Here is a 15,113-nt window from a genome sequence, read left to right on the forward strand (position 1 = left end):
TTGTCATATGTATCAATAGAGTGGCATTTTCACATCATTGAACTTTCAGCAGAAGGTAAAGACAGCTCAACTAATCTCAGCCCCGGTACACAAAGCCCAATCCTGCAATATAGTTTTTTATTCAGCCTCCTCTTGCAGTAAACTTCTTGTCTTGGACCCTATATAGAGTGCCCTCTTGCAGTATATCTCTCATGTGAGCCCATCCTGCAATATACACTGCTCAAAAAAATAAAGGGAACACTTAAACAACAGACTATAACTCCAAGTAAATCACACTTCTGTGAAATCAAACTGTCCACTTAGGAAGCAACACTGTTTGTCAATCAATTTCACATGCTGTTGTGCAAATGGAATAGACAACAGATGGAAATTATTGGCAATTATCAAGACACCCTCAATAAAGGAGTGGTTCTGCAGGTGGGGACCATAGACCACATCTCAGTACCAATGCTTTCTGGCTGATGTTTTGGTCACTTTTGAATGTTGGTTGTGCTTTCACACTCGTGATAGCATGAGACGGACTCTACAACCCACACAAGTGGCTCAGGTAGTGCAGCTCATCCAGGATGACACATCAATGCGAGCTGTGGTAAGAAGGTTTCCTGTGTGTCAGCGTAGTGTCCAGAGGCTGGAGGCGCTACCAGGAGACAGGCCAGTACACCAGGAGACGTGGAGGGGCCTTAGGAGGGCAACAACCTAGCAGCAGGACCGCTACCTCAGCCCTTGTGCAAGGAGGAACAGGAGGAGCACTGCCAGAGCCCTGCAAAATGACCTCCAGCAGGCCACAAATGTGCATGTGTCTGCACAAACGGTTAGAAACCGACTCCATGAGGATGGTCTGAGTGCCCGACGTCCACAGATGGGGGTTGTGCTCATAGCCCAGCACCCTGCAGGACACTTTGAATTTGCCACAGAACACCAGGATTGGCAAATTCACCACTGGTGCCCTGTGCTCTTCACAGATGAAAGCAGGTTCACACTGAGCACATGTGACAAACGTGACAGAGTCTGGAGACGCTGTGGAGAGCGATCTGCTGCCTGCAACTTCCTTCAGCATGACCGGTTTGGCAGTGGGTCAGTAATGGTGTGGGGTGACATTTCTTTGGAGGGCTGCACAGCCCTCCATGTGCTCGGCAGAGGTAGCCTGACTGCCATTAGGTACCGAGATGAGATCCTCAGACCCCCGTGAGACCATATGCTGGTGCAGTTGGCCCTGGGTTCCTCTTAATGCAGGACAAGGCCAGACTTCATGTGGCTGGAGTGTGTCAGCAGTTCCTGGAAGATGAAGGCATTGAAGCTATGGACTGGCCCGCCTGTTCCCCGGACCTGAATGCAACTGAACACATCTGGGACAGCATGTCTCGCTCCATCCACCAATGTCACGTTGCACCACAGACTGTTCAGGAGTTGGTGGATGGTTTAGTCCAGGTCTGGGAGGAGATCCCTTAAGAGACCATCTGCCGCCTCATCAGGAGCATGCCCAGGCATTGTAGGAAGGTCATACAGGCACGTGGAGGCCACACACACTACTGAGCATCATTTCCTTGCTTTGAGGCATTTCCACTGAAGTTGGATCAGCCTGTAATTTGATTTTCCACTTTGATTTTGAGTATCGTTCCAAATCCAAGCCCCCGTGAGATATTAATTTTTATTTACATTGATATTTTTTGTTTTATTGTTCTCAACACATTCCACTATGTAGTGAATAAAGATTTACAAGTGGAATATTTTATTCAGTGATATCTAGGATGTGGTATTTTAGAGTTACCTTTATTTTTTGAGCAGTGTAGCTTTTTCTTCAACCTCCTCTTGCAGTAAACTTCTTGTCTTGGACCCTATATAGAGTGCCCTCTTGCAGTATATCTCTCATATGGGCCCATCCTGCAGTATAGCTTTTCCTTCAGCCTCCTCTTGCAGTAAACCTCTTGTCTTAGACCCTATATAGAGTGCCCTCTTGCAGTATATCTCTCATATGGGCCCATCCCGCAGTATAGCTTTTCCTTCAGCCTCCTCTTGCAGTAAACCTCTTGTCTTAGACCCTATATAGAGTGCCCTCTTGCAGTATATCTCTCATATGGGCCCATCCCGCAGTATAGCTTTTCCTTCAGCCTCCTCTTGCAGTAAACCTCTTGTCTTAGACCCTATATAGAGTGCCCTCTTGCAGTATATCTCTCATATGGGCCCATCCCGCAGTATAGCTTTTCCTTCAGCCTCCTCTTGCAGTAAACCTCTTGTCTTAGACCCTATATAGAGTGCCTTCTTGCAGTATATCTCTCCTGTGAGCCCATCCTGCAGTGCATCGCTTCTTTCGGATCCATACGGCAGTATTATTTCTTCTTTCTGTCTGCAATTGAAGAATCAACTTTGTACTGTATATGACAACATGAGGCAGAAATCTACAAAGTGTTAGAGGGAAGAGGTCTGCTTGGAATCATCTTGTATAACCCAGAGAAGGGATCTGGTGTTCACGTTTTGAGGATTAGATGCAACCAAGTATTGTACAGAGGCCAATCTGGGCCAAACTGGTCCAGAAGATTATGTTATTCAAAAATGTCCACTCAATCTTTTATTCTCTCATCCATATATTCCCCGGGTTGCTAAAGGGAAACATTTCTCAGCTAAGGGGCCATAGAGGAGCAATTCCCAGATGTCATGTCTAACAGCAATCTCCCTTTGTGTTTGAGGAGCTCAAAGTTGGAAACCAGAGCATTAAACTACCGTGGTTCGAATACACACAACTAGGCTCTTTTATTAGAGATCAAGGCAACAGTGCCATTTTCAATCTTCTCTTTCCCACTTTGAGAGACTTTTCTTCTCGGAATCCTATCCAATATAAATGATCTTCCTTTTTATGGCCTACTGGTAATGTAAACTAAAAGAAAATACTTTTTATGAGCAAGAAATTGGGATTCAGATAGGAAAAAAATATAAAGGTTATATAACTCTGACTCCCCATGAGGCGCCACACAATATATCCCTTGGCTCTGGAAACCTGCTGGAGAGCCAAAATCAAGAGAAGCATCATGCCTAAATCCTTTTGGGATGCAGTCTTCTCTGTGGATCACCATAAAGCAGGGCATAGATATGGCAATACAACAAAAGTAGCTTTGTTGTCTACACTTTGTGGTTCTACTAGATAAGGAAAAGAAGCCTTTTATGGTTCTGCATAACTGCAGGACACTGATACCACACCACTGGCGTCCTACACACGTCCACGAAAAGAAGAAGCATAGAAGAATTATCGGAGGAAAGTTCTTCTTGACAGCGGATAAAGGGAGGACATGCGTGAATGAGAAGGGGTAGGAAAAACAATACTTTATTGTTTTGGTTTTTTTTGCTCGTTTACTAATGACTTTTCTCTGCTATTATTTCTCTTTTCATTCCTAATTTCGTCAGTCTTGATCTGATCATCCACATTATGAAAGAAGGTATATTTATTGCACAGGTGCACAAGGGAATGACCACATTGATCATCGCACATGAAGAACATCCTGGAGTAACTGAATATCCATCTTTTTATTTACACTGTGATGGGTCCTAGCATTTGTGATGGAGGGCAGACTGCGGGGTTAGTGGGCTACTGCACAATATTAGATTTGTTTCTCTGTCCGGTCCTGTTCAACCACTTTTTCTCCCTTATTTTCCTTGCATTTATAACATATTATATACATATACAATTTGATTTAATAGAAACATGCTGAGTGGGTTCAATCAATGTAATGATATATTCCTCCTGGCAATGGATGGAACAGACACACTGAGGTACAGATTGCGAACACACAAAGACCTGGGAGTTTTATTGATTTTAACCAGTGTCTACAGAAAATACCAGCGTTCGAAAGCTAAAATTATGTATAGATACCATAAAAAAATTACAAATCTCCATGATCTCTAGGCAATACCATAACATGATTGGTGCTGGGTAATTGAAAGCCTATAGATGGTGCTTTAGTTTAGTACATTTGAAAAAAAAAAAAGTTGTAGTATATCCCCATCTGGTGGTTACAATTGGTATAGCACCAAGTAAAGTGCAGTTTAAAGGGGTATTCTGATTTCTAAGATCCAATCCAAATATGTAGTAGGTGTAATAATAATATTAGTAAATGCTTCCAATTAGAAATGTAGTATAGATTCGCTATGTCACTTACCCCATGAGCAGGGCACTGCGGTAACTTAGGTATCAATGGTTATGACCACTGAAAACTAATTAACTGTCAGTATAAGAGTGGTCATAACCATGGATACCCAAGCTACAGAAATGCCCTACACTTGGGGTAAGCAACATGGCGAATAAGGAGAACTATACTACATCTTGCAATCGAGAACAAAAGCAATAAAAAGGAGTTTGTGGGGTATGTAAAAAGCAAAAGAAAAGTCAAAGATGCTATAGGATATTTACAGGATAAAAAGGGTAAAGCGGTAAAAAATGATGACGTTGAGAAGCCGGACTTTTAAATGTATATTTTGCATCTGTTTTCTCTAAGAAAGCAATTGTATCATCAACTAATCCTCACTGTACTATTGAAGGAATATAAGAATCCACACTATCTACAAAGAGATGGTGAGGGAACACTTAGCTAATTTAAATGAATTTAAATCTCCTGATCCAGATGAATTACATCCTAGGGTACTGAAAGAGTTAGCAGAGAAAATTGCAGAACCTCTAGCCAGAATTTTTGAAAAATATCTGGTGAACAGAGGTCCGAGAAGATTGGCGAAGGGCAAATGTTGTCACTATCTTCAAAAAAAAAAAATAAATAAATAAAGGAAAGAAGAGGGAGCCAGGAAATTACAGGCCAGTGAGTCATACTTCTATACCAGGAAAGATATTTGAACAAATTATTAACCCCTTCAATATGGAGCCCTTTTTCATTTTTGCTCTCCTGTTTATAGCTCTTCTTCCCAGAGCCATAACTTTTTTATTTTTCCGTCAATATGGCCATGTGAGGGCTTGCTTTTTGTGGGACAAGTTGTACTTTTGAACGACACCATTGGTTTTACCATATTGTGTACTCAAAAACGGGAAAAAATTCCAAGTGCGGTGACATTGCAAAAAAAAGTGCAATTCCACAACGGTTTTTGAGATTTGTTTTTTTACTATGTTCACCAAATGCTAAGGCTATGTGCACACGTTGCGGATTCTCTGCGGATCCGCAGCGTTTTTTTGCAATGCAGAAACGCTGCAGATCCGCAATTGATTTACAGCACAATGTAAATCAATGAGAAAAAAAAAAAGTATATATAGCAGGGTAGAAAATCCAAACCGAATCAAAGGGAGAATAGCAATTGGATATATAAAACTTAACTTTTAATCATGAATATAAAAAATACAATACATAAAGAAACAAGAAAACACCTAAGTACCACGGTGAACCCTATACCACCACAACAAATGGGAAAGACAGAAGTACAATAACAAATATAAAAATACTGACGCTGCTAAGAGGTCACCACCTGTGACCTATGTGAAATTCAGCTAGCAGACTTATGTAGCGGTATCACACTTTTTAATTATTAGAGTACACACTTGCCACAGAGTACCGAGGGGCTATGCACACGATACCCGTTATAATCATATGCAGATACGTCCTTGTCTGCACTATGCCCTTTGCCCCTATGGTCCAATGCAAGTGTACCCATATGAAGGTATATGTCATTTCTTACACTCTAAAGTTGTAGCTATATTTGACAGATCCTTAGGATGTATGGTTAGAAGTAGCCGGCATCTGTCAAAAACGGACAGCAAAACAAGTAACCAATGCCAAGGAATACTTGTTATTAAAAGTGTGTACAAATCGCTTGTTGTCAGTATACGTAATAGCGTGCTGTAGAGGCTTAAACTAAGAGACTAGACCACCAAAATGCAACCATAAAAAATGGGATCATGCTGCCTCATCAAATGTATCATGAGCATCCCCTGTGGCCATGTTGCGTGGTAAAGAGGGATTTTTGGTACTTACCGTAAAATCTCTTTCTTGGAGCCTTCATTGGGGGACACAGGACAACCATGGGTGTATGCTGCTGCTGCTAGGAGGCTGACACTATGCAAAAAAGGAAAAAGGCGTAGCTCCTCCCCGGCAGTATACACCCACCGACAGGCACCAAGCACCACAGTTAGTGCAAAAAGCAGTAGGAGAAGCGACAGAACTCATAACAGTAAAAGTACCAACTCAACTAGGGTCTCCAGGCCCCAAACACGGTACCAGAACAAACCAGTAGGGAGGGTGCTGTGTCCCCCAATGAAGGCTCCAAGAAAGAGATTTTACGGTAAGTACCAAAAATCCCTCTTTCTTTATCGCTTCATTGGGGGACACAGGACAACCATGGGACGTCCAAAAGCAGTCCCGGAAAAGAGTGGGTAGAAAGGAAAAGAGAAAAGGTCTCAGGTCGGCCGGTGTGCGACCGCCGCCTGCAGTACCTTCCTACCAAGACCTGCATCGGACGAGGCTTGGGTATAAACCCAATAGAACCTCGTAAACGTGTGCAAAGACGACCAGGTTGCGGCCTTTCAAACTTGTAAGGCGGAGGCCTGGTGGCGAACAGCCCAAGAAGCTCCGACAGCTCTGGTGGAGTGAGCTCGCACCCCCGGGGGAGGACGTGCCTCATGAACACGGTACGATTCTGAAATTGCCGAGCGAATCCAGCGCAAAATGGTGGATTTAGACGCTTGAAAGCCCTTCCGACGACCTTCAGAAACGACGAGGAGAGAATCGGATTGACGGAAGGGAGAAGTTCTAGAAAGATAGACCCGAATGGCCCTGACCACGTCAAGCTTGTGAAGAGACTTCTCCAAAGGATGAGCCGGAGAAGGGCAAAATGATGGAAGGACAATGTCTTTGTTGATGTGGAAAGCTGAGACCACCTTGGGAAGGAATTCAGGAACCGGTCGAAGAACGACCTTATCCTGATGAAGAATCAGGAAAGGGGAACGACATGACAGGGCTGCCAACTCGGAGACCCTCCTGATGGATGTAATGGCAATGAGGAAGGCGACCTTCCAAGAGAGAAGGGAAAAGGGCACGTCAAGAAGAGGCTCAAAGGGAGCAGCCTGAAGAGCGCCAAGGACCAGGTTAAGGTCCCAAGGTTCCAAGGGAGGACAGAAAGGAGGGGCGATATGCGCAACTCCCTGTAGAAAAGTCCGAACCTGGTGAATGGAGGAAAGGTCACTCTGGAAGAGAATCGACAGAGCGGACACTTGTCCCTTGAGTGTGCTGAGGGATAAGCCCGAATCGAGACCAGACTGGAGGAAACCGAGAAGATCCGGAAGAGAAAAGGACATTGGAAAAACTTCATTGGTTTCGCACCAGCGAAAGAACGCTTTCCAGTACCTATGGTAGATACGGGAAGAAGCCGGTTTTCTGGCTCTGATCATGGTCTGTATGACCTGGGAAGAGAGACTAGAGTTTTTCAAGACTGCGGCCTCAACGGCCATGCCATTAAACTCAGCGACTGAGAACTCTGGTGGTAGAGAGGTCCCTGCGAGAGGAGATCTGGCCGATCCGGGAGTCTCCAAGGAGTGGCGGCGAGCATGTTTACGAGCTCGGCGTACCACGGCCGCCTTGGCCAGTCCGGCGCTATCAGTATGACTGGAATCCCTTCCAACTTGATCTTCTTTACCACCCTTGGAATCAAGGGGAGGGGTGGGAACAGGTAGGGAAACTGAAACTGGGACCATGGAATTACCAGAGCGTCGTGGCTGATGGCAAGAGGATCCCGGGACCTGGCGACAAACTGAGGGACCTTGTGGTTCATCCGGGACGCCATAAGATCGACGTCTGGTGTACCCCAGCGGAGGCAAATTTGATTGAAGACTGCGGGGTGGAGAGACCACTCGCCCGCTGCTAGGCCCTGGCGACTGAGAAAGTCGGCTGCCCAGTTTTCGACCCCGGGGATATGAACGGCTGATATGGCTGGAACATGGCGTTCCGCCCACCGAAGAATCTTTGCCACTTCTGCCATTACTTGGCCGCTGCGAGTCCCGCCCTGGTGGTTTAAGTACGCCACGGCCGTGGCGTTGTCCGACTGGATGCGGACGGGAAGACTCGACAGAAGAGACTGCCAGCGGATTAACACAAGGAAGATTACCCTGATCTCCAGAAGGTTGATGGGAAGGAGAGCTTCCTGGGTGGTCCAACGTCCCTGAGCCGTGTGTTGTCGGAAGACTGCTCCCCACCCGAGAAGGCTGGCATCGGTGGTGATGACCTGCCACTGAAGGGGAAGAAATGATCTTCCTCTCAGGAGAGAGGAGGACAACGTCCACCAGGTTAGGGACTGACGGACCTGGAGAGGAAGGTGCACGGGACGGTCCAGGGAGTCCAAGGACCTGTTCCAGGTGGATAGGAGGAATAGTTGGAGGGGGCGGGTGTGGAACTGGGTGAAAGGAACAGCCTCCATGGAGGCCACCATGTTTCCCAGGACTCCCATGCAGAAACAAAGTGACTGAGGGGCTGGGCGTTTGAGAAGGCGGACCGCCTTGAGTAGTACTGAGAACTTGTCCTCTGGGAGGAAGACCCGAGCTAAGTTCGTGTCGAACACCATGCCCAGGAAGGACAGTCGTTGGGATGGAATCAGAGAGGATTTGGTCCGGTTGATAATCCAGCCGAGACGGGTCAGGGTGTCCAGGGAGACCTGGAGACTGTGGGCACAGTCTAGACGAGAGGACCCCTTGATCAACAGATCGTCCAGGTAGGGGATAACGAGGATCCCCCTGGAACGAAGGAGGGCCATGACCGCCGCCATGATTTTGGTGAAGACCCTGGGGGCAAACGCTAAACCGAAGGGGAGAGCCGTGAACTGGTAGTGATTGTCCCTGACAGCAAACCGAAGGAATCTCTGATGCCGTACGCAGATGGGGACATGAAGGTACGCATCTTGGATGTCGACCGAGCAGAGGAACTCCCCGAGTTCCATGGCGGCGATCACTGACCGCAGGGATTCCATTCTGAAGTGGCGAGGTCGGACGTGGCGGTTCAGAAGCTTCAAATCCAGGATAGGGCGAAGAGACCCGTCCTTCTTTGGGACTACAAAAAGGTTCGAGTAGAACCCGCAAAAACGGTGTTCGGAAGGAACGGGAATTACGACTCCGGCGGCGACCAGAGACGTTACGGCTTGAAGCAAGCCGGGTAAATGGGACGGTTGCTTTGGGGGGCGAGAGAGAAAGAAGCGATTTTCCGGGAGTGTAGAAAATTCGATCTTGTACCCGGAGGTGATAATCTCTCTGACCCAGGCGTCGCTGATCACTGACAGCCAGGTGTCTTTGAAGAGAAGAAGCCTGCCTCCCACCCTGGAAAGACTCCCAGGTGGGGGCGACCCGTCACTTGGAAAGGTATCTGTTGGAACGAGGTCCGGAAGACCTGGGAGGTGGAGCCCTGGATCTCCACATGGGAGCTGGCTTGTAAGAGGGTTTTCTACGTCCACCCGTGGTAGCGGGTCGCTCTTGTTGCGAAGAGGAATCTGAGGCTGCAAACGGACGAAAGGGGCGAAATGTTCGAGGAGCTTTTGGGTTAAAGAAGCGTTTTGGCTTGGACTGGGGGAGAGAGGTACTCTTGCCCCCAGTCGCGTCTGAGATAATTTGATCCAGACGAGCGCCAAAAAGCCTGGAACCTTGAAACGCCAAGTTGGTGAGAGACTTTTTGGAAGTAGCATCTGCATTCCATGCTTTGAGCCAAAGAATACGGTGAATAGCGACAATGTTGCTGCTTGCCCTGGTTGAACAGGCTGCTGCATCTAAGGAGGCAGTGAGAAGGTATTTCCCTGCGTGGTTAATCTGGTCGGCGAGGTCAGACAGCTCGGTAGGGGAGGCCGAAGCCAAAATGCCTCGGTGGAGAATCTTGGCCCAGGCAGATATGGCCTTAGCCACCCATGTGGAAGCAAAGCTGGGGCAGAGGGAAGCACCCGTTGCCTCAAAAGCTGATTTGGCCAGCGCCTCAATTTGTCTGTCCGATGCGTCCTTAAGCGACGCGCCGTCCGGTAAGGAGAGAACAGTCTTGGAGGAAAGACGGGAGATCGACCTTGGGAGATTCAGCCCACTTGGATAGAAGATCGGCGCTAAAGGGATAGAGCACGTCCAGATGTTTTCTACCCGAAAAACGTTTTTCAGGATGTTCCCAGTGTTTAGACAGGGTAGACTCAAACTCCTCATGGGTAGGAAAGAAGCGAGAGGGACGCTTCACCCGCTTAAAGGAGACAGAGGAATCCTGGGGGGAAACCTCGTCTTGTTTTAGTTTGAGGGTTAGCGATATAGCCGAAATAAGACTATCTACGACAGCCTGCATGCTAGAAGCCTGGTCTGAATCGGAGTCAGAACCGGACTGGGAATCCACATCAGACCCAATGTCCTCCTCCGAAGAGGGGAATTGGGAGGAGGAGAGCAGCTTGAGCGCTGCGGAGGGACCTGGAGAACCAGACGAAGAGCCAGACAGAGTCCTCTTTCTAGAGCAGCTGGCTGATTTGTCTCCCTGTGGTTCAGGGTCAGGTGTGGCCGACTCGCCATGGAAGACGGTCGGAGCGCTGGTGGCTGAAGGCTGTGGAAGACGTTCAAGTGCCTGGACCAGGGACTGAGATACCTTAGTCAAATCAGAGACCGACTGCGAGATAGCAACGGCCCACTCAGGGGGAAGGAGAGCGCCCCCATCCCGAGATTCGGAAGCTTCCTGTGGGGCAGACATGGCAGGAGGACTGCAGGACTGGCAGAGAGGTGACGATTGGCCTACAGACCACTTTATCTTACAACGAGCACAGGCGTAGTGAGTTATGGTAAGTTTGGTAAGGGAGGCTACAGAAGAGTTGGACATAAGGATATTCTGCAGCACTATACTACAGAAAAGACTAAAGGGCCTACAGTGGTATGGATAATACCAGGGAGGGGCCAATATAGCGTCGCAATCCTACCGCACCGCAGAGCAGAGTTGTCTGTGTCCTCCAACACACGATGTCTCCTGTGCACGGAGCTGCTGAAGCAGGAAGTGCCAGCAGAGAAGAAGGGGCGGTGCTGTACTGAGAGGAATAAGCCAAGGCTCATGATAGGGCCGCACTGAAAGGGAAGGCCGTGACTCTGTGTGAAAGCACTGTACATTTAGACAGGGAAATACTGCTGCGGGTGAGCGGCTGCTGAAGCGCTGGTACCTGCATGTTCCGGTTCCACAGGTAGAGGGAGAGAGGATCGACCAGGGGCCCGATGAGAGAGGGGTCGCTGGAACAGAATCCTTCGTCCAGAAGACGGCCTCGACCCCAAAACAAGGGGGAAGGTCACCGCTGGTGACCACCGTCTTCCTCTCAGCCCTCTCCGAGGAGAGGGGTGAGGGGGACTGTTTGGCAAGGACCGCCACCATAAAGACCCTGGAGCACCTGGGAGGGTGACAGGGGATAATGTCCTGCCGGCGGTCTGAGAGCTGCGATGCGGACGACACCACACTGCTCGCTCAGCCGCCCTCCTGGGGAGGCAGGGTGAAAGATTGCACCCTGAATCCCTGAATGCTGTATCTGAAAAAGAAAAGCCAAAATGTTAATAAAAACAACAAAACCTGTAAAGGAATCAAGATTAGCAGCGGATCTGTAGATCCAGGTCCGCCTCCTACAGACACTAAGCGCAAACTGAGGTGCTTGGTGCCTGTCGGTGGGTGTATACTGCCGGGGAGGAGCCACGCCTTTTTCCTTTTTTGCATAGTGTCAGCCTCCTAGCAGCAGCAGCATACACCCATGGTTGTCCTGTGTCCCCCAATGAAGCGATAAAGAAAGGTCTATTATACACCGAAAATTTTATAGAGTTGCTGGCGTGTGTAAATCGGCATCATATATTATAACCATGTAATATGGAAATATCTCACCCCGTTTGTCACTGGAATCCCCAGGAGCTGTGGAGTGGCAATGAAGCCTCTGTATTAAATACGGCGTCTCCCAGCTGTATTTATACAGAGGCTTCATTGCCACTCCACAGCTCCTGGGGATTCCAGTGACAAACGGGGTGAGATCTTTCCATATTACATGGTTATAATATATGACGCCTATTTACACACGCCAGCGGCTCTATAAAATGTTCGGTGTATAATAGACCTTTACCACACAACATGGCCATAGGGGATGCTCATGATACATTTGATGAGGCAGCATGATCCCATTTTTTATGGTTGCATTTTGGTGGTCTAGTCTCCTAGTTTAAGCCTCTACAGCACGCTATTACGTATACTGACAACAAGCGATTTGTACACACTTTTAATAACAAGTATTCCTTGGCATTGGTTACTTGTTTTGCTGTCCGTTTTTGACAGATGCCGGCTACTTCTAACCATACATCCTAAGGATCTGTCAAATATAGCTACAACTTTAGAGTGTAAGAAATGACATATACCTTCATATGGGTACACTTGCATGGGACCATAGGGGCAAAGGGCATAGTGCAGACAAGGACGTATCTGCATATGATTATAACGGGTATCGTGTGCATAGCCCCTCGGTACTCTGTGGCAAGTGTGTACTCTAATAATTAAAAAGTGTGATACCGCTACATAAGTCTGCTAGCTGAATTTCACATAGGTCACAGGTGGTGACCTCTTAGCAGCGTCAGTATTTTTATATTTGTTACTGTACTTCTGTCTTTCCCATTTGTTGTGGTGGTATAGGGTTCACCGAGAAAAAAAAAAGCTGTGCACACGTTGCGAAAATCTGCTGCGGAAACGCTGCGGTTTAAAAGAAGTAGCATGTCACTTCTTTTTTGCGGATCTGCAGCGTTTTTGTACTAATTCCATTATAGAAATCCACAGGGGTAAAAAATGCAGCAAATCCGCAAAAAACCACAGCAAAAACGCACAAAAAAACGCGACAAATCCGCAGCTGCGTTTTCTGCCAGGAGAGGCAGAATCCGCACCAGAAATTCCTAAGGCTAATCCACAACGTGTGCACATAGCCTAAAACTGACCTGGCATTATGATTGTCCAGGTCATTACAAGTTCAGAGACACCAAACATGTCTAGGTTTTTTTTTTATTTAAGTGGTGAAAAAAATCCAAAGTTTGTTAAAAAAAAATTAAAAAATATATTGCGTCACTTTCCGAGACCCGTAGCGTCTCCATTCGTGATCTCGGGTTAAGTGAGAGCTTATTTTTTGCGTGTCAAGCTGACGTTTTTATTGATACCACTTTTGTGCAGATACGTTCTTTTGATTGCCCATTATTGCATTTGAATGCAATGTTGCGGCGACCATAAAAACGTAATTCTGACATTTTGACTTTTTTTCTCGTTACGCCGTTTAGCGATCAGGTTAATCCTTTTATTATTGATAGATCGGGCAATTCTGAACGCAGCAATACCAAATATGTGTATGTTTGATTTTGAATGGGGCGAAAGGAGGGTGATTTGAATTTATATTTTTTTATTTTTTAAATATTTTTAAAAACTTATTTTTTCACTCTTGGCATGCTACAATAGTCTCCATGGGAGACTAGAAGCAGCCATAACCTGATCGGCTCTGCTACATACAGGCGATGATCAGATCACCTGTATGTAGCAGAATTGCTGACTTGTTATGAGTGCTGACCACTGGGTGGCGCTCATAGCAAGCCAGCAACGACAACCACAGAGGTCTGTAGAAGACCTCTGGTTGTCATGCCAACTCATCGGTGACCCGCGATAACGTGACGGGGGTCACTGCTGGGCGGATTTCCGGCCCGATGGCTGGAAGAGCGCGTTAAATGCTGCTGTTAGAGTTTGACAGCGGCATTTAAAGGATTAATAGCCGCGGGTGGATCGCAATTCCACCTGCGGCTGTTCCTGTATCGGGAAAGATATGGACTCAGCGCCGAAGTACACATCAAAGGGGAAGACACGACATGCGCCGTACATGTACGGCGCATGTCGTGAAGGGGTTAAACAGCATGTATGTAAGTACCTGGATAAGAGTACAGTAATTAACCAGACTCAGCATGAGTTTGTAGCAAACAAGTCATGCCAGACTAATCTAATTTCTCTCTATGATGGAATCAAGGAACTGGGTGGATCAGGGCAACGCGGTAGATATAGTATACAATTAGGTCCATATATATTTGGAGAGAGACAACATTTTTCTAATTTAGACATTACCACAATGAATTTTAAACAAAACAATTGAGATGCAGTTGAAGTTCAGACTTTCAGCTTTCCTTTGAGGGTATCCACATTAAAATTGGATGAAGGGTTTAGGAGTTTCAGCTCCTTAACATGTGCCACCCAGTTTTTAAAGGGACTAAAAGTAATTGGACAATTGACTCCAAGGCTATTTCATGGATAGGTGTGGGCAATCCCTTCGTTATGTCATTCTCAATTAAGCAGATAAAGGGCCTGGAGTTGATTTGAGGTGTGGTGCTTGCATTTGGAAGGTTTTGCTGTGAAGTAAACATGCGGTCAAAGGAGCTCTCCATGCAGGTGAAACAAGCCATCCTTAAGCTGCGAAAACACAAAAAACCCATCCGAGAAATTGCTACAATATTAGGAGTGGCAAAATCTACAGTTTGGTACAACCTGAGAAAGAAAGAAAGCATTGGTGAACTCATCAATGCAAAAAGACCTGGGCGCCCACAGAAGACAACAGTGGTGGATTATCGCAGAATAATCTCCATGGTGAAGAGAAACCCCTTCACAACAGCCAACCAAGTGAACAGCACTCTCCAGGAGGTCGGCGTATCAATATCCAAATCTACCATAAAGAGAAGACTGCATGAAAGTAAATACAGAGGGTTCACTGCACGGTGCAAGCCACTCATAAGCATCAAGAATAAAAAGGCTAGACTGGACTTTGCTAAAAAAGTCAGCACAGTTCTGGAAGAACATTCTTTGGACAGATGAACCCAAGATCAACCTCTACCAGAATGATGGAAAAAGAAAAGTATGGCGTGGCCCGATTCTAACGCATTGGATATTCTAGAATATGCATGTCCACGTAGTATATTGGCCAGCCACGTAGTATATTGCCCAGCCACGTAGTATATTGCCCAGCCACGTAGTATATTGCCCAGCCACGTAGTATATTGCCCAGCCACGTAGTATATTGCCCAGCCACGTAGTATATTGCACAGCCACGTAGTATATTGCCCAGCCACGTAGCATATTGCCCAGTCACGTAGTATATTGCCCAGCCACGTAGTA

The 15,113-nt window shown here is 46.8% G+C and overlaps 1 protein-coding gene across 7 annotated transcripts in view; it reads right to left on the reverse strand.

Annotated features, from left to right (window-relative positions):
• ARHGEF28 (Rho guanine nucleotide exchange factor 28) overlaps window positions 1–15,113 on the reverse strand; it is a 272,157-nt gene that overhangs the window by 12,982 nt on the left and 244,062 nt on the right. The window lies entirely within an intron of this gene.

Source organism: Ranitomeya variabilis, chromosome 1 (assembly GCF_051348905.1).
Source record: "Ranitomeya variabilis isolate aRanVar5 chromosome 1, aRanVar5.hap1, whole genome shotgun sequence".
NCBI lineage: Eukaryota > Metazoa > Chordata > Amphibia > Anura > Dendrobatidae > Ranitomeya > Ranitomeya variabilis.